This window comes from Hyaena hyaena, unplaced genomic scaffold (assembly GCF_003009895.1).
Source record: "Hyaena hyaena isolate Hyena2069 unplaced genomic scaffold, ASM300989v1 scaffold_1687, whole genome shotgun sequence".
Taxonomy (NCBI): Eukaryota; Metazoa; Chordata; class Mammalia; order Carnivora; family Hyaenidae; genus Hyaena; species Hyaena hyaena.
Window position 1 is genome coordinate 92,977 of NW_024082322.1, and position 27,686 is coordinate 120,662.

At 39.8% G+C, this 27,686-nt stretch overlaps 1 long non-coding RNA gene and 1 other non-coding gene across 2 annotated transcripts in view; one reads left to right on the forward strand and one right to left on the reverse strand.

Moving 5' to 3' along the window:
• The window catches only part of LOC120226423, a 137,874-nt gene that overhangs the window by 90,484 nt on the left and 19,704 nt on the right, over positions 1-27,686 (forward strand). The gene's annotated exons all lie outside the window — the stretch shown is intronic.
• LOC120226424 lies at positions 18-124 on the reverse strand. Its single transcript, XR_005527015.1, has one exon. It is a non-coding gene; the product is annotated as a U6 spliceosomal RNA (small nuclear RNA).

A 27,686-nucleotide genomic window follows, 5' to 3' on the forward strand; every position in this document is an offset into this window, starting at 1 on the left:
GTTTTTGTCAGCATTCAAAAAATATGGAACGCTTCACGAATTTGCGTGTCATCCTTGCGCAGGGGCCATGCTAATCTTCTCTGTATCGTTCCAATTTTAGTATATGTGCTGCCGAAGCGAGCACTAAATTGGGTTTTTAAAAAAGTAGCTTATAAAGATGATTGGTTTGGGAAATAGTTTGGAGGTAAACATTTAAGAGAAAACGTTTTTGAGGGGACTAGTATATTTTCAAAACAGAGAGGTGAACCTGAGATGGCAAAGACATTTCTAGCCCCTCTTCTCTTAAAACTCACCCCAAATAGGAAAAATAAGAAAGAAAAGCACTAATACCATTGTGATGAAATGAGATGACATTTATGACTCCAGGGATAGACAGTGGTTAGAGCAGTGACAAATAACTCATTATAGAGGAGAAAGGGAAACCTAAGTATCTACAATATGTGTGGGGTGTGTGTGTGCGTGTGCGGGGTGTGTGTGTGCGTGTGCGTGCGTGTGTGTGTGTGTGTGTGTGTGTAAGCACATGAAAGTTATTACAGGAATTATGGGCTCCAAGAGAGCATGGAAGTTAAAGGCTGGAAGATGAAGAGATTGTTGAAAATTCTGGACAAGGAGTATTAAGGAATCCTGGCTTCCTATACTCACCCATCACTGTCAGATGATCACATATCCCCCACTCCCTCAGGAGAGGTTTGTTGTCTGGAGAAACTGAGCCAGGGAGGTTTAGGGCTTGGGGCCCCAGCAACAGAAGAGTGGAATGCTAAGCTGAAAACAAGGGAGTGTTGATCTGCCTGTGGAATGGTGAGCCTCAGCCCCTTTCCCCCAGGACAGCTCCAGAGTTGCAGTCAGGCTCATTTTTCTTTAGACAGGCTGAGAATCCTTTCCTAGGATCCTGAGAACCTAAAGTTCCCCAGAGGAAACATCTTCAGATATAGATGTTTGGAGCCCACGGTGCACAATTGATTGAGTCCCCCACCACTCTCCCACACTCGACACCTCTCCCAGCCCCACTCATGCATGTGGGGCTTCCAGTAAGGTGAACCTAGGGGAAAGCCCAGAGTGGGACACCTAAGCACTCATTCTCCTCATAATGTGCACAGTCTCCAGATCACACTTGCGCAACTCTGAGTATATGTGCACTGCCTTACATTTTGTGTTCAAGGCATTTTGCTTGCCTTACCCCCAGCTCTGGCTTCCAGCCAGCTTTATAATGGTCCAGTATTAAATATGCGTGGACAACCAAGGATCACCAGATATTTAAAGAAGGCTTCTACTATCCAAGAGAGAGCTGATGACAAAGAAAAAAAAAAAAACACAACTCAGGAAATGGAGATAATGCAAGGAGAATGATAAAACTTCAAGGGAACTATAATTTGAACATCCTAGCAGAGAAAAGAAATGTTGCAACTTTTTTTAAGAAAAAGGAAGTGGCACAATGAAAAAAAAGAAAAAGGAAGAGAATATAAACATGATCTTGGAAATTAAAAATATGATGGCAAAATAAAAATTACAGGAAAAGTTGGGGGTGACTGGGTTGCTCCATCAGTTAAGCATCTGACTCTTGATTTTGGCTCAGGTTATGATCTCACGGTTCATGACTTTGAGCCCCGCATGGGGCTCTGCACTAATACACAGCTTGGAGCCTGTCTGTAATTCTCTTTCTCTCTATCTCTCTCTGCCCCTTCCCTGCTCATTGTCTCTCATTCTCTCTCTCTCCCTTAAATAAACTTTAAAAAATTACCAGAAAAGTTGGAAGATAAAATTGAAGCATATCCTGAAAAGGAGAACAAAATGACAGAAAGAGAGAACCAGAGTCAGTCTAGAATATTCAATATCTGATTAATAAGGCTTCCAAATAAAGAAAGGAAATTATCAAAAGTATAAGAAAATGTAAATGCCCGGGGTTTATCACTGAAGAGTCCTGGTTCAGGAGGTCAGTAGGTTTGAATTAATAGATTAATTTTACACCTTTCCTCCATCTTCTTTAAGGCATGCAGTATGAAACATAGACAAAGCAGAATTCCAGAACCGCTGAACCATTATCGGAAGCTGATTTGAAATGTAGAGGTTGCTTGTGGGAAGAGGGCATAAGAATGGCGATAATTATGCTTTAAACTTATTCTGAAAGTGGAAAACGGCTACACGTTAGTGTTCAGTGATTACAGGAAGTGGAGACAATGCAGCCGCTAAATGAGTCCCTTAAATATTGACATGACGGATTCTAAACAAGTGTGACTTGTGTAGTAGGAAGTGGGAGAGAAGGCAAAAATAGACCAAAGCAAACATTTGCTCAAGATAAATGAAGAGAAATACATCCTCTCTGTGTTCCTCCTCCCCTGTGAGAACATGGCCATGAGCTCCTGACAAGTTTTTTTTTTCTTTCTCCTCACGTTTCTGTTGTTATGGCCATGGTTGTGATTTAGCATATTCTAACGACTTTTGTTTGTGCCTGTCTGTCTGACTAAACACTAGATAAATATTTTATGTTTACATTGTCACAACTCTTCAGGGATGGTGCTTAGTGCTCTCCATCAGACACTGCAAAGATGTACTTAGCAGTAGAGACTCATAAGATTATCTTCAAAACGCAGTCTCGGGGCATCTGGGTGGCTCAGTCTGTTAAGCGTCTGACTTCGGCTCAGGTCATGATCTCCCGGTTCGTGGGTTTGAGCCCCGTGTCGGGCTCTGTGCTGACAGCTCAGAGCCTGGAGCCTGCTTCAGATTCTGTGTCTCCCTCTCTCTCCCACCCTTCCTTGCTCACGCTGTCTGTCTGTCTCTCTCTCTCAGAAATAACTAAAACATTAAAAAAAAAATTTTTTTTAAAAAACCTCAGTCTCAAGCAAGGGGTTCCATTCTAAAGGTTATGGAATTAGGTATAGATTACTACAGAGCTCTTGGGAGGAACCGAGGCAACTGCTTAGATAATTTAAAAAGATGACTTTTCTGAAGTTTCAGATAATTGAGGCAAAAGTCAGTAAAGTCTGAAGTAGCTGGATGATTGCTTAGTTCTCTACTGTGCCTTTTATGTGGGCAGCTGGGGAGTTTAAAACTGCTGCGGAGAAATCTCAAAGGAATGGAGAGCACATGAAAGAAGTTTCTTTTGTCTCCCTTTTAATAAGTGAGGAAAATGTGCCATAACAATGAAGTCACCCAAGCTATATGGAATGTTCAGTAAAAGACTGTTCTCTGTAAAGTACTGTAATTCATATCCCATCTCTACCTTATTGAGAAAATATTTCTAGAGACATGTTAGGTGGAATTGGTGTAAGCACATTAGAAAGGTCTATTCTTATTGTTTTTGTCTATCTTCACCATGCTGAAGAGATGTATTTAGAATTAGATTGAATTTTTATTTATTTTTTTTATTTTTTAAGTTTTTAATGTTTGTTTATTTTTGAGAGAGACATAGAGAGACAGAGAAATAGAGCGTGAGTCGAGAGGGGCAGAGAGAGAGGGAAACCCAGAATTCGAGGCAGGCTTCAGGCTCTGAGTTGTCAGCATAGAGGCCAACGCAGGGCTTGAACTTATGACCTGTGCAATCATGACCTCAGCCAAAGTTGGACACTTAAGTGACTGAGCCATGCAGGCACCCCTAGATTGAATTTTTTTAAAAATTAAAATTATAGGCACTCAGTCAATGAAATGACAAAAATTCATATTCTCTATTTGACTTTCTACTAATTTTTATTTAGACTACACTTTCCTTTAAGATTGTGTACCAAAAATGAACAATGTATTGGTAGTGTTGTTAATACTTCTTGGGAAATACGCAGTGGTAAGCAGAAGTATTCCGTAATAAATACATTCAGTAATAACTATATTGGGAGTACTGTCCTAATATGAAATCATGAAACTTAAGCAAACTTTCAAGCAAGCAATAGCTGTAGTAAAGCAAATTATTACAGTAGACTTGTGAACAACAGTGGGTTAAGGGCACACAGTTGACCCCATGCAGTCAAAAATCCATATATAACTTGTACGTAAATCCCTGAAACTTAACTACTAACAGAAGCAGTAGGTCAATACATATTTTGTATGCCGTGTTTATTATATACCACATTCTTACAATAAAGTAAGCTAGAAAATAGAAAATGTTATTTAGGGGTACGTGGGTGGCTCAGTCGGTTAAGCGTCCGCCATCGGCTCAGGTCCTGATCTCGCCGTTCGTGGGTTCCAGCCCCAAGATGGGCTCTGTGCTGACAGCTAGCTGAGAGCCTGGAGCGATTCAGATTCTGTATCTCCCTCTCTCTCTGACCCTCCCTTGCTCACGCTGGCTCGCTCTCTCTCTCTCTCTCTCTCTCAGAAATAAATAAAAAAACATTTTAAAAAATTAAAAAAATTAAAAAAGAAAATATTATTTTAAAAACCTTAGGAAGAGAAAATACATTTATAGCACTATACTATATTTATAAAAATAAGTCCACATGTAAATAGACGTGCACAGCTCAAACAGGTATTGTTCAAGAGTTAAATGTACTTGCCCATGTCATAATCAAGAACTCTGGGTCATCTGAAAACTTCTTCAGGTAGGTTTATTCAGCAGCCTCCTACATAGAGCTTGCACCAGCATGTAAACCTGCACGATACTTTCTCAAGAAGTTCGTGCTTTGAAAACAAATGCCAGCTGAATCCAAAATAGCATGTTTAGTGTGGTAATCGATTTGCTTTCTGGAAGAAGCCCTTTTTTCACAGACTCATTATAAATAGTTTGGGGAATAGCAGGGGTCCTTGGACCACACTTAGAGTAGCAACTATACTCAAGGAAAAGGTAGTAAAGACAGTGAACTAGTGGGGTCACCATTAGCCAATGAAGTGTTCTGAGCCTCTTTAGAACTCGAATGAGTTCAATTGCCTCCTGTGTATCTGCCTAATTTACGGCATCCTTATCCATTGCACAAATCAAAGTGCCTTCTCTAAAGAAGCTCAGTATTTCCCACATAAGGCTAGAGAAATAGTTCTGAAATAGAGACAGAATCCTGGCTTAAATCCTGGCACTTTCTGGAACTGTGGTATGAAAAGAAAAAGCAGGGTTTATGTTTGAATTATGGGAGCTTTGGTAATTAGGGTAGACTGGGGAAGGAGTGTAGTGAGGTGAATAGCATAGGCCTGAAAACTAGACCACTTTGGTTTGAATGATAAAAAGGCTCTACCTTAGGGGACTGTTGTCAACAATGGAAAGTACTTAGCATAGTCTGGCAGGCAGTGCTTAGTGCACCTCTATTATTAGGATCAGCTTTACAAGGAAGCAGATACATATGTGAAATCATTGGGTGTTAACTGGTAGAGCGTCTATTCACAGTACATGAAATGCCAACTTAAATTATAATTTCTTCACATCTTAAAGCCTTTATAGTCTTCCAAAAGCCAATTTTAAAATGCAAATACTCCAATAGCTTCTTATCATTGGCTAGTATAAATAGAGGTCAGTTTAGTTTTCTACTATGTCATTTGCAAATTTTCAAAATAATCGTTTCATTCATAACTGTAAAAGAAGTATATTTCTGAAAAAGACACATCTGAGCTAAGCTCATTAGGAATTAGCTTATGTCGCCGTGTTTCCCATGTTATGTTTCATTTTACCATAGTGTCTATGACATATGCTGTTTCAAAAAAGAAAAAAATCGTACCAAATAAGGTTGGGATGCACACATCCAAAGGTTCTTGAAGCACATCAACGTATTAAAGTTCTGAAACAATCTTACAGAGAAGAAATCTTTGTTTATCCTAGCGTTTCCAAAACCAATTTGATCCGAGACCACTTTTTTAGGGAACACCTATTCATATGCCATGGACAACAGTGTAATTTAAGACCATGTGTTGGCTTAAGGGATTATTTTCCAAACTTAAGAGTTAACTGAGAAATTCAGACTCTTTAGGAATAGCACATAGATTAGTACTTGGAACAAAGGGATACGAAGAGAAGATATTACAGGTGGAGGCACAAGAATGATTGTGAACTCTGTCCTGCATGGAAAGAACAGAGAAGAGATTCATTTGACCTTCCACCTGTTTCCAGTTTATTTCACATAAGAGCCACTGACCTGTGTTTACCTCTATATCACTTAACCTAGCTAGACCTCAGTTTTTCGCCTCTATGAATTGGGGGACTAAGGCAAGATACTTTTAAGGTGTCATCGAGATCAGTAGTTCTCCTAATCGTCAGTTTAATTTTGTTTTGGAAAAAATACAGGCATGATATTTTTGACATTGATTGAAATAGTTGTGGTATGAATTTGCAAAACCTGTTTAGAGGTTTTAATTTTCTTTCAAGGATTCTAGACTATCTCAAAGGTCCATAAAAATCCTTGACATAAAGCATTTCAGTAAGTGTTTGTGGTTTGAAGATAGTTACTTGTTACAGCTCAAAGTCTCTATCTAGATATGACATATTAAATAAAAAATTGAATTAATATTAAGCTTTTTTTAAAAAATGATGGGAGTTATTTTTGTGGCTAGATCAACTCATGATTTCATTGCCTCATCTTTTATGTCCACTCAGCTTAATGACAAATTGAATGAATCTTTAAACAATGGAAGAACTAGGAGATGCCTCCTGCTCAGTGGCTAACTGGAATAACTCCATAAACCAGCAATTGTATTTCACTAATGTGTTCACTGTTGACTCAGGTTATCAGAGTCTTAGGGCAGGATTAATGAATTCTCACAAAACCAGGCCTGCATGTCAGGTGGTCAGCTTTTGTTATGAGATGAGCTGGAGAGGATTCAGAAGCTTTATGGACTTAATAGCCATAAAGTGAGTTGGCTGACAGCGGTAGAGAATAAAAAGAGAGATCTAGATCTCTAAAAAGAGATTACGAGCCTCTGTATAATAGGTAGGCGTATCACTGGATTTTTAGAAGTAGCAGGTGGTCATGAGTCACTGTTTTTAAACTTGCTCACTTTTTCTGTTATATAAGGGACGTATTTTGGTAAAATACATGGTTGTGTTGCAAACTAATTATTCATCCATTATAGTAATTCCAATGCTACTGCTGTCTTGGGACAGAAAGTATATATTAATATTGCTTATAGCCAAATTTAATACTGATTACTACAACAGTTATTTTTGCACTCAACAACTTGGGTTTTTCCCTCGTTTTAATTCCTGTAGGGGAAGAATACTTTCTGTCAAATCAAAGGTGGTTTTTTTTTCTTATGACAGCATGATTATACAGAACATGAAGTGTCTTCTTTTACCAAATAGGAAGTACTTTGAACTTGTTGGATAATGACATGTCAGTGGTTATTTTTGATGAACCTTTCAAGAATACTAAATAGACTTGAATTAAAATTCTTCACTAATTTTCATTTAATATTCATTCTTTAGAAACACACTCAGCCTGGAGAAATAAAATCTTCACTCTAATTATCTTTCATCTTTCTAATGTAATTGATATATATCTGTTATCTTCAAATCTCCAAAGGGATAACCATACCTGACCTTGGACAAAGGACATTGGGATTTGATACCTTGATGATAGCGTTTAGAGAAGGTGGCACTTATTATTCAGTGCTAACAGGTGTATAGCTCATGGAGAATTAATTTCCCTATGATCTTCTAAGAAATGCTGCTTAATTTAGCAAAACTGTCATTTTTCCAATTGTACTCTTTTTCTGCTATGTGTTAAATTATATATGGACTTTCATGGCTAAATAAGACAAGGATTTCAAATAGGAAGGAGGTAAATGATAAGCACACTTTCTTAGAAAATGAAGCACACTTTTTTCATTAAATAAAAATAAAGGAGTTGAAAAAAGGAAAATCAAACTAGCTAAGATGAAATAAGGTCTGAGGAAGCTCTAAGGTCTAAGACACAAAGGAAATCTCCATCTTTGAAAAAAATGCCAAAGACTTGCTTTTATGCTAAGCTTTTGAATTAAGAATAAAGTCCAAATGCAATGCAAAAACTGAAAAGAAAAAAAAAAAACCCGTTTGGAAATGTTTAAGGAAATACGTGGAGACATAGCCTTCAATTTTCATAGTAGTTTGGAATGTTAATACGAAACATGTATTCCTAAATGTGCAGTTTGGGATGGGAGAATGTGCCGTGAACTAGAATTTTCTATAGCACAGCATTGGACTTTAGGGACTAGAAGACCTCTATTTTGCCATTTCCCTACCCCTGAGTTTTGTCACCATGTACAAATCATGTCATCTGAGTGGCCTTAGTTCCCCTCAGCTGCAAAGTGACAGGACTGTAGTGGCTATTTCACTGATCTTTGAGGCCATTTTCACCCTATTATTTAAAAACTCTATGGTTTTTATGGCTAGTTTTTCTTCTAGACACTTCTGATCATAGCTCATTTGAGATTTAATATTTTGGCGCTTAACATATGGCGTCCTTTCAATTGTCTGAAGAACTGTATAAAGGCTTACTGCAACTTTAGGAAGGCACATTTTTAATATCCTCAGCATTTGAGGAATTAAATATTAATTAGGCTAGATCATGCACTACGGCTTTCTAACATTTTGCTATTTGGAAAGTTTTATCATTGAAGCCTTTTTGTGAGGGTTTCAGGAAACAGGGTTAAAATCCTTAGAGAAAAACAGAATTGCAAAGGGGGAAAATAACTTCAAACCACCACCATCTATCCTGATAAACACCTTATACTTCCAGAAATTTCTCATAAACTGCTTCATAGACACAGGCCTTGATCTCATCATCACTCCAGGAAAAAACAAATGCAACGTGCGTGTTTTGAAATAAGTTTGCGACTTAATCGTGACTCCTGAGATAGTGCTTACGTTAGGGAAGCTCAAGTGTGAAAGACAAAGAGGATTTCCTTTTATTTGGCAGGACAAATCAGTTTATAGAGTAAATCCATTGATGAGGAAGAGAAAACAAGCCTCCTTGACCCTGACTGAACTTCCTCATGCTATTCCCCCCAGGAGTGAGGAGAATCTAGCTGACCGATTCCCAGCCACACAGCCAATGACAGAGGAGGCTGTTGCAGGAGCCCAGTGGAAGTGGCTCCGGGAAGGACCACGTGCATACACCCACGTTGGCAAGGCAATGAGTGGGAAGACAATACGTGCTGCAAAGCATCAAGTGGCCTTGCTGTCCCTGTAGGCTTTTTCCTCTGTTACATAACATCCTAACAAGGCTTCAACAAGAACCCAAATAGCATTTATTTAGTTATGAAATGAAGGCACTTCAGAAGGGTGTTTTCTCCACTAGTAACATGGAAGGAAGGCTAGTGAATTTCTGCTATGCCCGTGATACAGGTTGAAGGATTACACAGCCAAATGAAAAGCACAAATAATGAGTGTTTCTGCATCAAGTCTTTTGCAGTGACTTCCCCCAAAGTATCCAACTTGATTACTCAGCTTTGTCCCCTTTCTCTTCGTTGGCTTATATGATTCAAGAAGCTCTTTATGTTCAGGGAGAGTTAGGAAAGACAGGAGGGGGGGAAACGTCTTAGAAAGAAGAAAAGGAGCTAGATTATATAAACTGGGCCACTGGGACAGAAGTTTACAAGAGTTATTCGTTTAAAAAAGTACTCCTTATGGGTCAGGCTAATTTAAATCAATTTTAAAAGCAGTTCAGTCATATTCATTAAGTTACTCAACAAATATTTATTGACTGCTTTGTGCTTGAAGACAACCTGAAGAGGAACTTGCATCTAAGACCGCCTTCCCCCTCATTTCTGAACAAGTTCAACAGCTCGCCTGCCCTTTCCTTTGGGTTCAGCCACCACAAGGAACCCTGCCTTTCAAACCCCCCACCCCATATGCCGTTTGTTACGTCTGCACCTCTTCCCAGGCTGGTGTCCTGAACATCCCTGGCTCTTACTATTTCACAGACTCTTCGCTTCTGACCCTGGTTTGGGTCCTATTCTTGTCTTCTGCCATTTCCTTAAACTTGATGACTAGATGAGCAACTCCTGAAGTACATTCTCCTTAAAACTTTGGTAATCAGATGATGAGGCTCGGAGAGAGGGAGAGTCCAAAAGAGAGTTCAAGTCAGGTTTCTGGCGTCAGCAACTGCGTAGGTCTCCCTGGAGAACGCTGAAACTCAGGAATGGGTACATATTTGACTTGGTTTAATAAAATCTTTCTTTATAGGTAATGAAACTTACTACTAAAAATACATTCTCCTTAAAAACCTCTGAGTTTTGGGGCACCTGAGTGGCTCAGTCAGTTGAACATTCGACTTTGTTTGGGTCGTGATCTCATGGTTCATGGGTTCAAGCCCTGCATCCGGATCTGTGCTGACAGCTCAGAGCCTGGAGCCTACTTTGGATTCTGGGTTTCCATCTCTCTCTGCCGTTCTCCCGTTCATGCTCTGTCTCTCAAAAATAAACATGAAAAACAATTTCTTTAAAAACCTCTGAGTTTTTCCTTTCTGCAACATTCTGTCACTTGTACTTGTAAGGGATCTGCTCCACCATAAACATCAAAGCACTCAGGCTGCTATGCCCTGAATTGCATCCCCCACAACTCACCTGTTAAAGCCCTAACTCCCAATGTGATGGTAGTTGGAGATGGGAGCTTTGGGAGATAAACGGGTTTAGATGAGGTCATAGATGGGGCCCTCATGATGGAGTTAGTACCCATATGAGAAGAGAGAGCAGAGAGTTTGCTTTCGCTCTCTCCACCTACATACACTGGGGAGAGGCCCTGTGAAGATACAGTGAGAAGGGGGACATCTGCCATCCAAGGAGAGAGCTCTCACCAGGCACCAGCCCTGTTAGTACTATGATCTTGCACTTCCGGTCTCCAGAACTGGGTGTTTAAGTTACCCCATCTATCGTAGTTTGTTGTGGCAGCTCAAGTTGACTAGGACATTGGCACAGCACTTGGCACACATTAGGCACTTAATATATGTTTATTAAATAAACGAGTGATTCTCCTTGACTTTTTCTACCCTTTTCTTGGGTCCTGACCCATAGATTCAGTTGCCCTGTACTCTCACCCCATAAGAACCAGCTCACCCACAGACTCTTTCACATCCTCCAGCATTTGAGTCCCAGCTGAACCAAAGCCCTGGTTTCCACATATCTGGAATAGCTTACCATTCATCTGGCACATAAATGGAACATTTCTGATGATTGCTTTGACTTGGTTCTGTTAGACAACTTAATATTCCCCATGTACCAAAGCTCTCTCTGGTAAATGTTATCCCCTGACCCACCAATTTAAGTGGCAATATTTCTTTCTTTCTTTTTTTTTTTTTAACATATTTTATTTATTTATTTTTATTTAATTATTTTTTAATAGTTTATTGTCAAGTTGGTTTCCATATAACACCCAGTGCCCATCCCCACAAGTGCCCTCCTCTATGTGGCGATATTTCTGGACCCTCTTCCTTTTACTAAACTGCTCTCCATTCTGGCCTCTGCTTCCTATATCATAGCTTTGTCTTCCAGGTGCCATTTTAACCCTATCCCTTGATTCTATGGCTAGCTTCTGATTTCTGAGTCCTGATTAATGGCTCCCTCTTGTGGATATTGGTTTGCCCCATCAGTCTTACCTATCCTGAATTGGCTGTGGTCCGCCCCATTGGTAAGGGAGGACGGGCTCGAATGATAAGATTAAGAATATACTGTAATAGAAATACAACTGAGGATTATGTGAGATGTTAAGAATTTCTAAATCTGCCTGGGAGAGTCAGGTTAGGCTACACAGGACTGTATTGTGAGGAAAAGTGGGAGTTTCTCAGGCAAACAAGAGGAAAAGCTAGATCATAGACACAATGCACTTTGGTAATCAGGTGGATGAGGCTCGGAGAAAGGGAGAGTCCAAAAGAGAGTTCAAGCCAAGTTTCTGGTGTCAGCAACTGGGTGCTGTCTCCCATGCCGGAGAACACGGAAAGTCAGGAATAGGTAGGAATTTCACTTGGTTTAATAAAATTTTTCTTCATAGTTAATGAAACCTACTACTCTAAATTAATATGCTTAAATATTTGAGACACATAGTTGAGTATTTTCAAATATTATTTATATTCAGATGCTTGGTCAAAATATTTTGGCTATTACTAAAGAGATTTCTCAAAAATCTTTTATCAAGGTATAATTTTTAGCTTTAGTATATTCATCTATAACATAGATTTTAAGTATATGACACTGCTTCATTAGTCCAAACTAATGAGATTCATTCACTTGTTAATTCAGTTAAACTGTGGTCCATTTCTTTGAGGTACATGTGCTGTGCGATCCTAGGATGGTGAACATCATGATAGTTGGCCCTAGTTAGTACTGGTGTATTGGAGAGTTGTAACAGTGATCCTGGTTTCTGTTTTCTAACACTTTGTGCATTACTAATAGCTCTCTCAAAGTCTATTTTATCTTGGAATTGATGGAATAAACTGTATTAAGAATATCTTTGGCTGTCAGACTGTGCCATTGTTGAGCTAGATTATCCATATTTTGAAATTCTTTTAATGTTTATTTATTTTGAGAGAGACAGAGAGCATGAGCAGGGAAGGAGCAGAGAGAGAGAGAGAGAGAGAGAACCCCAAGCCATCTCCATGCTGTCAGAGCTGATGCCTAACCGACTAGGCCACCTAGGTGCCCCAGGTTTTGAAATGTTGACACATCTTAAGCACTTAACAAAGTTAAGTACAAAGATATGGTAAAAGAGTAAAGCGAGTTGGTTAAATTTATACTCTGAAAGTACTCTATTTCATGGGAACTTTTCTTGGCAGATGATGTAGTTTTACTCCAATTGAGTAGGGAGTGGTGCCTGAGTGGCTCAGTCAGTTAAGCATCAAATTTCAGCTCAGGTCATGATCTCACAGTTTGTGGGTTCCAGCCCCACACTGGGCTCTGTGCTGACAGCTCAGAGCCTGGAGTCTGCTTCAGATTGTGTGTCTCCCTCTCTCTCTGCCTCTCTTCCACTTGTGCTCTGTCTCTCTCTCTCTCTCTCAAAAATAAACAAAATAAATAAATAAAAAGATAAAATGGTAGCTAGCCCTCATGAAAAAATTAAGTTAGCTGAAAATAAAAGCAACTTTGGCTTTTCCTCTGAGGTTTATTTTCTTCCCGAAATACTTAAAAGACAAAATATATAAATTACTTATTCTACTGATAATATGAAATTTGCTAAGTTCTACAGGTTTCAGTAAGCAGTGAGTGATAGGAATCTCTGATACCCAGCCTCTCCCAATTCCACATTAAGTACAAATAATAAAATCAATGTCGTGATAATGTAAGATGGATAATACACTCTACTTTTGAGATATCCCTCTCTTCTAGGGAGATTACTTGCCTCAATTGGCAAGTCTTTCATGGATACTCCAAGGAAGGAAGACAATTATTAATAGGGAATTTATGGTCCCCAGCACAGGGTCTTTTACACATAGGAGGACTCAGTAAATACATGTTGAATAAACAGAAGTGCACTGGCCAGATCATTTTCTGTAGTACAGAAAACAGCTACCTAAAACCAATGCCACCTTCGTTAAAATCTGATTGTTATAGCCTTTGGCTTTTCATTTACAGAGATGATGCGTAGTGTCTATTTTTCCACCAGACATTATAGCTAGAGCTGAAGAAAGAATGATTAGAAAGACACAGACGGTCCCTGCCTTCAAGTGGCTGTCTCATGGGAATGACACATGAAGTGACCGTCATGAAATGGTGTGAAGATAAGAGGAGCCAAGTAGCTCGGAAAGCAAGAGCAGCCCTTGGCTTTCAGGAAGTAGAGGTGGGATTGGAGTCCCAGGGAAGGCTTGTAGGGGGGCAGGAACATCTTTACTTTGTTTTCTTCTTCTTTTTTTAACTTAGTATGATAGAATTTTTCAAGCATATACAAACGTAGAGGGATGATTTAAAAATTATTTACAAATGACAGTTTTGTTTCATCTGCATTCTCCTCACTGCCCCCAACCCCTCAATGGACTATTTTAAATCCAGTTCCAGACCTTATATTATTGTATCCATAAATATTTTAGTGTGTTATCTAAAAGATAAAGATTCTTGTTTTTATTTAAACACCACAACTATAATCCTATTATCTCACCTAAAAAATCAATAATAATTTCTTAATATTTTCAAATATCCAATCAGATTCAAATTTCATCTGTCTTATGAATTTTTGTTTAAGATTCAAACAAAATCCACACACTGCATTTTGTTGATACTGGAGGATGTTTTGAATAGCATGAAGATCACCCAAGGGAATATGCAACCCATGTAGGTAGCAGCTTTTTGTGTGGTTTCTTCCCTGCTTTGTTGTGGTGGTGGTTGTTGTTCACTGTTTTGGCCACTCAGTGCCTAGAACAGTACTTAACATGTAATAGGTGCTCAACAAATACTTGCTGTATAGGTGGATGAATGGAGTATGGATGTGTTTCAGGCTGAGGGAGTAAAAGTGAGTGTGAAGATCTGAAGACCTATGAGATCACGGTGTGTGTGTGTGTGTGTGTGTGTGTGTGTGTGTGACCAAGTGATCCTCTGACACCAGGCAGGTGTACTACAATTCAACTCAATTCTGACACTATCTACACGGAGATGGTATCAGATCCCACAGGCTAAGGACTCAGTCCCAAAGACTGCCTCATCACTTTAGACACCAGTCAGAGTCAGGTTGTTACCTGAGCTTCTAACCAACTGGCTAAAGATGGGAAGTTCCCACAAGCCCTCCTAGGGTTTGATTAATTTGCTAAAGTGGCTCCCAGATCTCAAAGAAACAGTCTACTTACTAGATCACCAGTTTATAATAAAGGATACAAATGAGGAACAGCCAGGTAGAAGAGACACATCGCATAGGGCAAGGTAGGTGGGAAAGCATGCAGAGCTCCTGTAATCTCTAAGCTAGCAACTCTCCCCACATCTCCAAGATGCTTCTGTAGTCCATCCTTTATGGAGGCTTCATTACACAGGCATGACTGATTAAATCATTGACCGTTGGTGATTGACTTAACCTTTAGCTCCTCTCCTCTGCTCAGAGGAGGAACTGAAAATTCCAACCTTCTGTTCACAGGGTTGGTTCCCCTGGGAGCCAGCCCCAATCCTTAGGGTAATAAAAGTCCTCTTGTTAACATAACAAGAGACATCTTTACCTCTCTCAACATTTAAGAAGCTTTAATGGCTGTAGGAGCTTTGTGCTAGGAATGCAAGAAATACCAAATATATATTTATTATAAGGCACAATATTACAACAGTACATTTTGGGAATGATCCATTTTATATGTGGCTGGAGTATAGATTTTGGATGATGGCAGGAGATGTCACTGAACCAAGGTGGGGGCCAGATCATGCAGTGCTAAGCACGGTGATTAGGAACTTTTGGTGGACTTTCAGGAGTGAAGTTGACATAATCAGGTCCTCATCTTGGAAGGGATGACTTCCAGTTATTCCTGAGGGACTAATAGATCCCTCACAGATGGTGCCACATTCAAAACAATATTAATCATGCAGTGAAAATTAATTAAAGAGAAATTAATACTATTGTAGTGTTCCCCCACCCCCACCCCCCCACCCCATCGCTTCTTGGCCTCTTGGCTAAGATCAAGTGTATTGCAATATCCCTCCAAAAGTTCTGGAAGAGATCTCAAATCTTAGCAGAGTGAACGTCTTCAAATTTTCTCTCCTAAGTCTCTCCTGATAAAATCTGTCCCATGAACTCAGTTCACTCAGGCTCTCTTGAATCCTTCAACTTTTATCTGTTCCTCATCTGAATTGCTTTCCTTTCCTCTAATGTAAATCCAGGTAGGCTTCCCAGCTTCCTGAGCCTAGCAGGCCATATGGAAGTCTCTTAGCTCTGTGGGAGGCAATGCTATAGTGACATCTATTCTCCGTCACTCTTACAGAGCACAAACTTCTCTAGGTCCTGCAGGACCTCAGTGATGGTGATGTTCTGACTGTGCTTTTTCCCCAAAAGAGTGAAAATCTAATTATTGCAATCAGTCTCTTTTTCTACCAGAACAGATCTCTGCCACCTACTTGAAAATTCCATCATCATTGCCTTGACAATGCGTACAGTTAATTGGAATGTCACTGCTCAAATCTCAGAATCTTGCTGGGGTGCCTCCAACACCTGGTGAGCAGCTCCCTGGGGCTCCTTTGTGAACACAGGGAGAAGATGCGAGGTGAAGGGGAGTCAGGCTGCGGAGATGTCAGGCATAAAGCCACGAGGAGTCTCCCAAGATGCCGGTTTCTGGCAGAATTCAGATTTTAGACATGCACAAAAGTGTATCTTCTCGGGATTAAACTTGATTTCTGGGGACTGGATTGTTTGGGATGAAATTTAGAGTAGTTTGTGGTAAAATAGTGATTACATATTTTGGGCCAGTCACTTTATATTTGTGTATTTTGTAGTCTACTAATTTGTATTACTGTACTGAAACCTTAGTACTTATTTAAAAAATTTATTTAAGCAGTGTGGGCTTCTTATAAGAAACCTTTATAGACCAGTTATGAGGTTTTTTTCCTTTTCTTTTCTGAGCAGCTGCCACCATACTATCTTTGTTTCTATTGGATTCTTTGAAAAGCCTGTTTAGAAACTACTTATTTGGAAAACCTCTGGGAGAACTCTCATACTAAAAAGTTCTTAATATCACTGTGAAAGACACCAAAAATATCCTCTGATGAATGGATATAAGGAGGGTTTCCTTAGATGTAGAATTAGTGCAAACTTGAATTGCTTCAGTATGATATATTACCAAAACAATCTTTGTGCAACTCATTGAAATATAAAGGATCATTCTCAAAGGAATGTTAAAGGAAACAGATGGGCAAAGTACTAAATTTGGAGTTTTAAAAAACTTGTATATTGCAATAAAATAAATAAAAGCATGAGTTTCATTCTTCCCTTTCACTACCAGAAGGTCCTTTTAACACTTTCAAAGGATATCAATGTTCAAACGATTAGCAATTGCTTCTTAAATTTATGTTATTCCACAACACAGTTCATAAAGAAAGAATGGGATGTGAAACAGACCAGTCATAAGCCTTGTGGAATGCTTAGCAATTCTGATGATAAAGTAGAAATTACAAGGGAATTGACAAACAGACCACTACTGATTTCAGCTGTCACCTGGCCTCTCCCACAGTTGGACAGATGACCAAAAGTAACTAGTGTGGTTGGTGGCAAAGTGGACACTAGATCATCTTTGCCATCTCTCAAAGCAGTGGTTTTCTTTTTTATATTATGTCTCCACAAGCTTTTCTTTGCTTTGGAAATGACCACTCAAAATATATACTGATTTGTTAGTTTTCAAAGGGTAAAATCAGGAAGGAACTTGCAAGCCATGTAAAGAAACTTGTATTTTATCCTAAAGGTGATGGGGAGTTATGCATGACATTGATATTGTAGAATTTTCTCTCTTCCAAACCCACTATTCTTTACTTAGATAATTTACGTCATCTCTCAATCTCTACATCTCCCCATTTTGATATTATCTCATAGTATAAATGAGATACTAATAGAATTGCAAATAGTATCATGTGGAAGTTGGTTTAGAGGTTCCTACATTTAGATTTTAGACATACTTGTAGCATATGTGTATACTTATGGCTTTGAAGTCCTTTCTTCCACTAAAAAGGAAATAAATTTCAGAATGGTAATATGGCTTCTGGCAAGAATACCATTTCAACCATGTTTTTTCTGCAGGGATCTTTTTTTCTGGGTCTGGTATGAATTATGATTCTTAATACTGGATTTAGTTTTATAGAAAGCTCAATTTATCTTAGAAACTACCGTTAACAGCAGTGAAAGCTAAGGCCAAATATTGATGCACAGTGTTTTAATGGCAAGCACTCTATTTTCCCAACTTTCAGAACAATTCTGTATAATCCATTGAATACTCTAATGTTGTTACTGAAGGCGATAAGATGATGAATGGTGGTCTAACAGATACTGGACTTTGGACATTATTAAAAAAAGATATTACTTTTAAATAATCTCTACATCCAAGATGGGGGCTCAAACTCTTGACCCTGAGATCAGGAGTTATGTGCTCCTCCAACTGAGCCAGCCAGGTTCCCTGATACTGGACTTTCTTGAAGTAACCAAAAGATTTGACACAGACCTTGTTAAGTTAACAGTAGATTATATCAGCCTTCTTCCTTTTTTTCTTGTTGTTGTTTGTTTTTGCTCTGATTGTGTTCAAATCAATAAGCCCTAGGGAAAATTAATTTGATTAATTAATCCTCAACCACTCATTTTCATTGATCAAATAATAAAATTCTGAAACTCCTAGAGCTACCTATAATAAAACAAGCACTGTGCTGAGCATTTTATATATACTGTTCAACAATGTAGAAATATATACGCTCTATTCAATGTATAGCACAAAGTGAGGATTCTATGGCAAATATCAAACATATGCATTCAGCATTATTGGGGCATCAAAGCTGAAGGATCCTCAATCTGGGTTATTATTGGCAGTTGAGCAGCTCAGTTCTTTGCTGTGTGGGAGGGCCACAAAAGGCAAGGTGTGTAGCATCTCTGGCCCTTGACCACCACGTGCCCATAGCACCCACCAGTCAACAGTGTGTCCTCCCCACCTACATTTTCAAATGCCTACTAGAGGGGTGGTTCCATCTGTGTGGAAATGAGATGATAACCATCCTCCTTGTACTTTGTACTTCAGCCTCTCTCTAAAAAGAATTTCAGAGGAAAGATCTCAATTGTTTTGTTTGAGGCAAAATTCCTGGCCAAGCTACTTGACTGATCTAATAAATAAAGCTCTTTAGACCACTGCGTGGGTGGGAAAAGCTAAGGTTCCTTCTCACTAACTTGGGGCACAGTAGTGCATCCATATACAGCTGTAAGGTAGCTGCCATAGAGCAGTAGTTCCTAAACCCCAGTGTGCTAGGAATCACTTGGAGTGTGTATGTCAAGGTAGAGTTTGATTTAGTAGGTTTGAGCCAGAGTTCAGGACCTGCATTTTGCAGAACCACTCCAGATAAATGTGATTCACATTGCTACCTATGCAACCTTTCAATATACTCTCCCTTAGAAGATTTAAACTATAGGAAAATTCTTTCAGACCAACTGGCAAAAAAACTTCCGTTAATAACTGTGCAGGAGATGGAAAAAGTTCCAGTATAAGTTGAGAGCAATATTAGAGGAAGAGAAAAGCAATGGTCTTGTGTTAGGAATGTCTTTGGTCAGAGGGCCAGGTTTGGACCTATCTGAAGGGAGAGGAAATAAACAGCCTGGCCCCAGGAATGGCCACAGTTTGTGAGATTTCTGTACCTTTCCCAGAGAGAAACCATGTACAAAAATATGGGAATGACCTTAGCAAAAAATGGCTGGGAATGGAGAAGTGGTGGTTTCCTGGGCTGTGATGGACAGCAAGTCCATGTTCACAGATACATCTACACATCTCTGTGCCTTTACTGGTATCACTTCCAAAAATTAAGGGTACGATAAGAAAATGTGGGCTGGAATTCATCCTCATTCTTGGTTGATACTCTATGCATGGAGGGTATTATGTAAAACCAATTTAAAATGGTAGCCCAGTTTCTGCAACCACCTGTCATATCTCCTCATTTGTAGGGTTGGCCCCAGCAAACTTGAGGAAGGAAGTAAAGTTTGTCTTTAGTGTCCCACCCCCTCTTTGTCCACTCTGCTTCAATACTCTTTCCTCTTCTCTCATCTCCTAAGGCCTACTAAGGAAGCCCTTTAGCCCTATTTTTCCAGAAGCTCATTCTCAACTAATTTGAATCTAATCCTTACTGGTGGCTTAACCAGAACACACATTAAATTTTTCCTCTTGGAAGCATTTATTCCAAGGAGTTCCTGAAAAATAATAAGCCTTTACCGCACTGAAGATGAAATGCAAATGGTGAGTTCAGTCACCCAGGTGAAGAGTTTGGGATAATCTACGTTCAAGACCTCTGAAACAAAACGAAGTGTCACTCATAAAGCTGGTCATATGTGAGTATGAGTTAGAACTTCATCTAAGTCATGTCAGGGTATCAGAGGGGACTTAGAATGATCATGTGATCCATCTGTAGGCTTCTAGGGACATCACTACTTGAACTTCCTGGAGAAATGGCATTTTTTTCTTCTTTGAACAAATTTCCACTGAAGAAAGTTACAATGAATAACTAAACTATTTTATTACCACAAAGCCCAATCTACCATTGTTTCTCTCTCACTTGGGCTATAACAATAGTGCCCCAGGGCACCTGGGTGGCTCAGTCAATTAAGCATCCGACTTCGGCTCGGGTCATGATCTCGCAGTTTGTAGGTTCGAGCCCCGCGTCAGGCTCTGTGCTGACAGCTCAGAGCCGAGAGCCTGCTTCAGATTCTGTGTCTCCCTCTCTCTCTGACCCTCCCCTGCTGACGCTGTCTCTCTCTCTCAGAAATAAATAAACCATTAAAAAAAATAAAAACCAATAGTGCCCCAACTATACTGACTCTTGCCACTATTACTCCTTTCCCATTGAGTCCCCCTCCTCAGCCCCATCACCGCACACTTGGTAACCTATTTGCCACACTGAAGCCCAAGCAATCTTCTACAAATGCTAACTAGATTATGCCAATTTCTGGGGCTCCTGGGTGGCTCAGTAGGTTAAGTATCCAACTCTTGATTTCGGTTCAGGTCATGATCTCACGATTCATGAGTTCAAGCCCTCCATCAGGCTCTGTGTTGACAATGCAGAGTCTGCTTGGAATTCTCTCTCTCTCCTCCTTACTCTGCCTTTCCCCTGCTCACTCTCTCGCTCTCTTTCTCTCTTGCTCTCTTTCTCTCTCTCTCTCTCAAAATCAATAAATAGCTTTTAAAAAAGGATATGCTGGGGCACCTGGATGGCTCAGTTGGTTGAGCGTCCAACTTTGGCTCAGGTCATGATCTCACAGTTTGTGTTTGAGCCCCACGACGGGCTCTGTGCTGACAGCTCAGAGCCTGGAGCCTGCTTCAGATTCTGTCTCCCTCTCCTTCTGTCCCTTCCCTGCTCACACTCTGTCTCTCTCTCTCAAGAATAAATAAACATTAAAAATTTTTAAGAAAAAAGATTGTGCCAGTTCCTTGATGAAAACCATTTTGTGGCTTTCCACTGCTCCCAAGATGAAGAACTACTTGCCTGGCTGCAAAGCCATTCACAATCCTGCCTTAGCCTGTCTTTCCTCCTTGCTCTCACCTCCAGAATCTCCGTTCTCCTTTCCTACCTTCCCATGTGCCATCACGTTCCTGGTACTTTGCGACTTTGCACAGACTGTGATAGCTCCTGCAGGCTTTCTTCTCTGCTGCCCCAAACCCATCATCACTGTATTGTTTAGACCATATTTTTGGTCCATTGCACCAATCACTCTTTTCTTTTTTTATGTATTTGTGTGCTTATTTGATCGATGTTTGTTTTCCCAAACAAACCTCTGTGAGATGAGGACTTGGGTGTCTTTTACTCATAAGTATATTCCCAGTGTCACAGAGAGAGGCCAGAACATAGTAAATTCGCTATGAATGTATGACTAATAAATGCATAAACTGTTTCTTTTATTTAACTTTGGGTTGAGCTCTTTTTTTAGTCTTTGAAAGTGATGGGGACCTTCTGGCCACTTCCCTCTAGCTCTCCCTTTGCTTTTGGACGTAATACACTATCACTTTGATGGAAGGGCACAGACGCCTCATTAACATGGAAACTGGGCAGTATAAATTAATTTTAATGTCACTAGACTAGTTCGTTAACATATGTTGTTAATTTTCTTCAATTTTTAAATTTTCCCCTTGTGCTCAGGCTGATTTGGTAACTCCACTACATAGGAGTTTACAACCCCTAGAATTTTTCCATATTAGAAAAAGTTTTTCTTTCTTTCTTTCTTTCTTTCTTTCTTTCTTTCTTTCTTTCTTTCTTTCTTTCTTTCTTTCTTTCTTCTTGCTTCCTTCCTTCCTTCCCTTCCCTTCTTCCTCCCTCCCTCTTTTCTTTCTTCCTTTCTTTTCCTTTTTCTTTCAATATTAACAGCAGAGTAGAGAAATATAGCAACAAGAGACAGAAAAAAGAAGTAAATGTTAGAACAATCTGTAAGAGGGGCACCTGGGTAGCTCAGTCAGTTATGTGTCCAACTTCAGCTCAGATCAAGATCTCTTGAATCAAGAAATTGAGCCGCACATCCAGCTTTGTGTTAACAGCTCACAGCCTGGATCATGCTTCAGATTCTGTGTCTCCCTCTCTCTCTGCCCCTTCCCCACTAGCACTCTCTCTCTCTCTCTCTAAAAAATGTTACAAAAAATTAAAAAAAAAAAAAAAGAATGGCCTATAAGATGGCAATAAAGAAATGGAAATTAGTGATGGTTTCCAAGAAAGAATCAGGGATCTTATGAGAGATTTTATTTTATTTTATTTACATTTATTTATTTCTGAGAGACAGAGTGTGAGTGGAGGAGAGGCAGAGAGAGAAGGAGACACTGATACAAAGCAGGCTCCAGGCTCTTAGCAAATGTTCAGCACAGAGCCGGATGCAGGGCTCGAACCCACAAACCGTGAGATCATGCCCTGAGCCGAAGTCGGATGCTCAACCGACTGAGCCACCCAGGCGCCCCAGAGAGATTTTTATTTTAAAGGAACAAGATTGTTCTTTAAATTGTACCAATGTCTTTTTATTGAATCTGAACCCAATACACACTCATGTGCATCCTGATCAAAGTTTTTCCTGTGCTTGGATCTCAGAGATTATTGCCTACATATGAATGCATTCGCATGTTTGTTTATTAATAGTGCCTGTAATTTTTAAAATAAAAATAACCACTTATAGGGTACCATCTACCAGACACCTGAAATACAGTATCTCATTTGGTTCTCAGAGACAGGTTATGATTATTTTCTCCCATTTTACAGGTAAGGAAAGTATGGTTCAGAGTTAAGCAGTTTGCCACAACTCACAACTTTGAACAGATCAGATTCAAATCCCAAGTATGGCTAATATTAAACCCTTGCTTCTGTCACAGCTCCTCTTTAAAATGAGCTCTCCCCACCCAAATAAATAAAAAGAAACCCCAATATTTGGTAGGGTTTTAAAATTTCCCCATTTTCACAGATAAAATCACTTAACGCAGTGGTTCTCCAAGTGTGATGCTCAGATCAACAGAATCAGCATCACCTGGCCAACCTGTTGGAAACAAATTCTCTGACTATACCCCAGACTTAGTGAATCGGAAACCACGGTCTGCGTGGGATGGACCCAGAAATTTGTGTTTTAACCAGCCCTCCCTGCCATTTGCCTGCACACATCCTATTGACTTTCCAGATGCCACTCCTGGAGAATGTTTCTCTCCGTTTTTCAGCATCCCCAGAAAAGCAATCAATGCATGGTGACCTGAAAGCCTTCTAGGGGCTTTGTTTTGCTTGGTTTGAAATGGTGACACATAAGCTTACACTGGTTAAGTAAACAGGCAGCATTTGAACAAAATTTAACCTGGATGTTGTGGTGGACTGCAAAAGGTCACTGTATTTTTTGGTTAACATTTGTATGTGTCTCCACTTCGGCTTTCTTCCAGAACAGGAAGCGGAAGTTCTAAACTAACGCCAGCTCTTGGTATTTCCGGCCTTGCTGAGACCAGAAAGTAGCGGAAGAGACAAATCTTTCTTGTGAGAGTTCCCATTTGATTTTCAAATCAAGGTGTACAGGATCAAAGGTCTCTTGAGTACAGATCAGCATTCCCAAACTTTGATGCTTATCTAAATAAACAGCTTGGAACTATGCTCTACTAGTTGTAACGCAGGCAGGTGACTGAGATAAAGAGATAAATCAGCTGCTAAGGAATGAGGGGAAATTCCCACCTAATAGCTGAAAGCAACAATATTTGAGCCTATGATTGCCTCCCTTTTTAATTTTCTAAGGTATGGTGATCAGCACCTTTAATACATTGAAGGTGGAAGGTCTTAGAACTTGAGTAAAGTGGAGGGAAAACAATTTCCACAAATGGATTCTTTCATTATGATAAAAAATAGCTGAAGATCTTTAGGGAGTTACCTTGCCAAAAATTTTGGCTGCAGCTGAACTAGTTAATATGCTTCTGTTATATGATCTCTAAAATAAGTTAAAGCATATGGACATAGAAGAAACAGAGAGATCATACCATGTTTTCTACGTATTATTTAGCTTAGATTTTTCTCTTACAACGGTATTTAGCTTGTTTCTACAGGGAAAAATAATTATTCACACTACAAGAAATCAACAGAAATTTAGACTACTTTTTAAAATAGTGAAACTTCCAGATGAGTAAACCTGGAAGATAATTTGTGAATCAAACAAGTGCATTTGATGTGTCTTTGGGCAAACTGATAAAACCCATTCAACTTAGAAGGAGGTGAAAAATGTCGGCTGTCACCAGGGCTTCCCTTGGTGAGTTAGTCCTACCACTGTGAACAAAGGAGATGCAACTAGCGGAGTATTTTAGTTAGACTCATGGTTTAACATCTTCAGAAACACTAGTCTGGTACCTCTGTCTGTTGAGTTTTAAAGGGAATTAGTTTTCAATACTAGCCTTAAAATATCTGGACTAAAATAATCACATTAGCCCTTGTTAAATGTACTCCTAATCAAGAAATAAAATAATAGTGCTCTCCCTACTTTATACCTAAAGCTTGAAATCAGTGTTTCCACTTTGTTGCATGACATTGCATTGCTTAGAGCTTCCTGAAATACTTGCACGCCATATACATTTCTAATCTATATAAAAGAACACTGATACATAAGTGATGTCTCTTCCTTTAGCTTAAAATAATAAGTCCATTTCTGCACAATCTGAGAACACAGACAACTTGAATCTTGGATAAGAAGCTCTGATTTCTAAGTTGAATCCTGCTGTGAAATTAATCTTTGCTTTAGATCTCCACCTTGTGGTTAAATGTTTAAAATGTAAATTCGTTTGGATTTTATGATCCTGGTTTGTAGATTCTTTTAAGAAGGAAGTCCAAATGGACATTTTCTGAATATACCTTAGTTGAGATGGTATCTGAGAATAACTGAGACTTAGAATTGGGTACTTAAAAATTTATAATTCAGATTTAGCTTATTTCAGGATGATTTTTCCCACTGAGGCACTTGTTTGCCACTTTTTGTTCAGCTACCTTAAGAAATTAGTTTTGGGTTTCTTAAGGATTGAAGAGACTTTCAAGGATCATCTCTTAAATTAGTTCTGGTTTAGAAGGAACCAATAAGGGTAACCACGTTAGTAGTATCTTCCCACGCATTCAGTAAACTCCAGTGAGTGGATTAGATTAGAGATTACAACCTCGGAACATTGAGGAGAAACATAAGAAATAGTCCTAACATGTGGTTTAACTTGGTCCAAGAAAGCAGACAAGTGACAACTTGAACATCCTGTGATTTCATTTTCTTTTTTTCTTTTAAACATTTATTTATTTTTGAGAGACAGAGCATGAGCAGGGGAGGGGCAGAGAGAAAGAGGGCGACACAGGATCCAATGCAGGCTCCAGGCTCTGAGCTGACGCGGGGCTCAAACTCACAAGCCGTTGAGATCATGACCTGAGCCGAAGTCGGCCGCTTAACCGACTGAGCCACCCAGGCACCCCTGTGATTTCATTTTCTAAGTTTCCTCATCACAACATAGAAAAGCTTTATGGCATATGCTGGATGTATGACAGCTCTCTGTGCAATTTGTAGGCACATCAGTCCAGCACAAAGTCCCAAAGGGGTAAGCCTGATGTAGTAGGATCAGGACTAGAGCCCTTTGGATTTACATGAAGTTTGATTTACAGAATTTGGTTAACAAAATATAATTTTTATTTTACTTACTTTTTTACATGTTATCCGTGACTCCTGTCTTTTTTGTTTGTTTGTTTTTCACACTCTAAGGCAAATGTGACTCTCCCTCAAAATCACACCCAGAATCTGACAAATCCCTTTCATTTCCATTGTTCATAGCATTTGGACTGAAAGTATTAGCATTTGGACTGAACGTAAGTCAGATTCCCATCGCTCTTCTGGATAAAAACCTGCCATGACTCCCCTTTCATTCAGATTATTGAAGTGTCTTCCTGAGAACTCTCAATTTATAGAGCATATAAACATGGACTGATGGGGCGCCTGGGTGGCTCAATGGATTAAGCATCTGATTCTTGATCTCAGCTCAGGTCATGATCTCATGGTTTGTGGGATCAAGCTCCATGTCAGGCTCTGCACTGTCAGTGTGGAACCTGCTTGGGATTCTCTCTCTTCCTCTCTCTCCCCCTCTCCTCCTTGAACACTCTTTCTCACTCTCTCTCAAAATAAATAACTAAACTTAAAGAAAACATGGAATAATTCAATTTTTTCTTATTTCTGATTTCCAAAGTTCTCTGTTGAACTGCTCTTTAAAACATCTTGAGCCACATTTTGGTGCACCTGGGTGGCTCAGTCGGTTAAGCCTCTGACTCTTGATTTCAGCTCAAGTCATGAATGATCTCACAGTTCATGAGTTCAAGCCCTGTGTCAAGTTCTGTGCTGATAGCCTAGAGCCTGCTTGGGATTCTCTCTCTCTCCCTGTCCCTCTCCCTCTTTCTCCCCCCGCCCCACCCTTCCCCTGAATTCTCATGCATGCATATGCGCTCTCTCTCTCTCAAATATAAATAAAACTTTATAAAAATCTTAGCTACATTTCCTATTATTCCTGTCAATTTGATTATCAGGACAGTCTTATTTGAGTATTTAAGACTGCTCATTCTAAAACTTCATTCTTGAGGTGCCTGAGTGGCTCAGTTGGTTAAGCACCCAACTTCGACTCAGGTCATGATCTCGCGGTTCGTGGGTTCGAGCCCCGCATCGGGCTCTGTGCTGACTGCCAGCTCAGAGCCTGGAGCCTGTTTCAGATTCTGTGTCTGAACAGACACAGAGAGACCCTCTCTCTCTGACCTTCCTCTGCTCATGCGCTCTCTCTCTCTCTCTCTCTCAGAAATAAATAAAACATGAAAAAAAAAATAAAAACGATGAATAAAACTTCATTCTTAAATTTCTAAAGCTTTTCTCTTTCTCTTTCCCTGACACTATCTACCTGGTGACCTGAAAATTGAGTGTCCGTGGACTTTCTCATCAGACTCTTTCTTTCTTCTTTTCCTTTTGGAACTTGATTCTCATCTCTTCTCAGATGCCAGCCTCCCACAGGTTCTTGAAGTGCTCACTGCAGATAAATCAGTGGGATGTGAGAGGAAGCTCTCCTCCCCTGACTGGTGACAGATTCATGGTTTACAGCGCTGTTTCTCAGACTCTTACGCACATGTGAATCTCCTACTGGTCTTGATAGAAAGCAGATTCTGATTCAGGAGGTTGAGGGTGGGGCCTGAGACTCTGCATTGCTAATAACTCTCAGGTGATGCTGAGACTGCCTGTCAGAAGGTCACACTTAAGTAGCAAGGGATAGAGGAGTCCTCTGCTCATTCTTTAGCCTATTTCTGCCTGATGTAGGTGGCCTCTGTTGATATGGTGGTCTCTGCATAGGGATTTTTGGTGGCTTGCAAGGGTCAAAGTTTAGCTTCATTTTGGATCCTTTGTTGCTGCCAGGAGTAAAAGTTTGAAACATTTCTCTAAGTTGGGCTGCCTGGGCAACTTCCAGGCTCCTGTGCCTTGGCTAATCTCTGTGTGACCTTCTTATGGAGACAAGTTATAAGAGGGATGATAGTACATAGCCTCTAAAGACCATGGAGAACTGGTATTGGGAAGGGGTTGACCCCATTCCTCTACACACATCACAGAACAGTCTCATCGAACCCTGCAGATGTGGCTTCCTACTTCTGGAATCTCCTACCATGGCAACAGATGTTAGGCAACACTTTATTCGTCCCCAGATTAGGGGAGA